The sequence below is a fragment of the Macadamia integrifolia genome, unplaced genomic scaffold (assembly GCF_013358625.1).
Source record: "Macadamia integrifolia cultivar HAES 741 unplaced genomic scaffold, SCU_Mint_v3 scaffold909, whole genome shotgun sequence".
NCBI classification, from domain to species: domain Eukaryota; kingdom Viridiplantae; phylum Streptophyta; class Magnoliopsida; order Proteales; family Proteaceae; genus Macadamia; species Macadamia integrifolia.
The window spans coordinates 48,788-51,556 of NW_024870579.1; positions in this window are offsets into that span (position 1 = coordinate 48,788).

Genomic DNA, 2,769 nt, shown 5'->3' on the forward strand with positions numbered 1-2,769 from the left:
TCGAAGTGATCTTCGTCAAGATCCGAAAACTCATTCAGATCTTTATAGTGTTCTTCGGGATCTTAAAGATTTTTAATCCAAATTCTTAGTTAGATCCAGTTTTTAGTCAAAAATGGTATGTTCTTGAGCCACCTCCCTTGAGTGTTCTTGAGTGTTCTTGAGCGTTCTTGAGCATTCCTGAGATAGAAACCCCCCTTTTTTTTAGGTTCTTCGAGTCTACAAAGAGATCTTTGTTAAGATCTGAAACTCTATTCAAATCTTCAAAGTGTTCTTTGGGACTTTAGAGTTCTTCAATCCATTTTTAGGTCAGCCCGTTTCTTTTTAGAAATAGCCATTCCTAGCCAAACCCCTATCTGAGTGTCCCTGGAATGTTTCTAGAAGTAGCCATTCCCAGCGGAAGCTCTGCCGAAGTACCACCTCAGCCTAGCCCTCCCTTAGCCTATCCCCAGCGAAAGCTCTACCGAAGTGCCACCTCATCTTAGATCCAGAAATAGCCTTCCCTAGTTGAAGCTCTGCCAGAGTGCCACCTTATCCCAAGCCCAAAAATAGCCTTCCCTAACCGAAGCTCTGCCCGAATCCAAATCCGAAAGCGACCATTCCTAGCCCGAACTCTATCCGAATACCATCACAATCAACATCTCTCAAGAAAGGAAGTTAGAGGTCAAGAGCATCTTCCCCTGAGCCAGGAGAACACGAAAGACAGTCTGAACCGGTACTAGTCAGGAGCCCACCCCTCTTGACCCGAAACAGGGGTTAAGTTTAGGTATAATTTCTCAACCAACTCCTCATCATGTAGACTTTATACATGCCTTGTTTTAATGTATATAGTAGTTTGAATTCAATTAATGCATATATGTCTAATAACTTAGCCATACATGTGAAATAGTAATAATTGTGGAAAATGTTCATTCTCAAGTATCTAGCAAGAAGACTGGTTGAACTGGGCAGATTGGGTGCTTAACACCTTCCTAACTCTGTAACCTGACACTTACCCTAAATCTCTGAACCAAACCAAATTTTGGGCCTTTTTCTCAGGAATCGGGCCCAACCCTGGGTTCTAGGCCCATAACCCTAGGTGGCGACTCCAAACCCCATTTACATGTTCCCGATCCCCAAATTGGACCATCATCAAAACCCCCGTCTCAAATGATAAATTTTACACTCTTGCAAAATAGGCCTCCACGTATCTCCAAGCGGTAATACAGTGGTGCGGGGACCACAAGAAAAGCACACCACCACATGAACCCCTCCCCTCATGCGAAAGTGAAGAAAGAGAGGAGAGAGGGCGATAGGGAGGCATAGTCCATTTCTCTAGCCGCTACCCTCACAGGGGGATACGACATAGTAGACCTTTTGCCAACACACACACAATATGTGTACTCGCATTCATATCCCAACATCACTATGTCTGGTCATACGTAATGCAACAACTATATGATATGGATGCTCAGTCCAAACCCTAGTTGTGACTGAATTTAAACAAATTATGGACAGTTGCATTTTATGATCACATGCAATAAAATAAAAAAAATCTATATATGAAATGAACTAGTTTATTACATGAAACTAGGTTTGATGGACACAATATCCAACAAAAACAGCCAATAGATTGGCATTACCTTTAGAGCTGGACAGATTTCATAATGTCTTCCATGTATCTATGCTGAAAAAGTACATTCCAGATCCTCCACATATGTTGCCTACTGTGGAACCTTTAGAGTTGAACGATGATTTGAGCTGTGAAGAAATACCTAAAGGGATCTTTTATAGAAAAGAATATCGACTCCAGAGTCGAACCATTCCATATGTGAAGATCAAATCGAAGGGAAAGAAAAGTTCCCAAAACTATTTGACATACCAGGTAATTTTTACAATTTTGAGGACACAATTTTTTGTAAGGAGGGGGAAAACTGTAACAACCCAAATTTCACCTATTTGCATTTGAACAGACAAGAGTAACAGATTGGAGAAGCCAACACTAGCTTAGCTAGCAAAAGTAGAATGCCAGGAAGGGAAGGATGATCCAACATGTACCTGTGCCTCTTGCCAATAGTGTTGGAAGAGTCAACAAGCAAAGTAGGCCAGCAGGTGCTTACTAATCCTTAAAATTGACTAGAAGTGATAGGGAGTACAACAGGCCCAAAGGGGAGCAAGTATGGCTCAAGTGGCTAGAGAGTTCTGGACATGACAGGCCTCATGTGAACAGAATGGCCAGAATTGGCTGAAAATGGGTCCCACTCTTGGAAATTGGACATGTGGACCTATTCCCATGGGTTTGACATGATAAGTGAGTTAATTAGTAAAATCAAAAAACTAATTTAATTATGTAATTATGTATATATGTATATATATACACCTCATATGTATAAGTAATATATATACATATATGTATATATAATATATTATATTATATATAATTGGGTTAGTGGGGCTATATAAGAGCCACCACCAACCCTCTTCTCACACATTACTCACTTGGACAGCAAGAGGGAGAAATATGAAGAAGATGGAAAGAAGAGAAGAAGAGAAGAGAAGAGAGGGAAATCAAGGAGGAGATTGGACTGCTTAGAGTGCTGCTGGAAAGATCAGTAAATAGGCAAGTGTTCTCGCCTACTGTAATTGAAGAAAAATTCAGAAACTGAAAAGTGCTTAGACCAATTTGGTAGAAACATGTAGAACAGAAGGAAATCTGGAAATTCCAGCAACAATCTAACTTTATGGAGTCTAATTTCTCTGTAATTGATGAATTAATCAAGAGAAATGAAATAA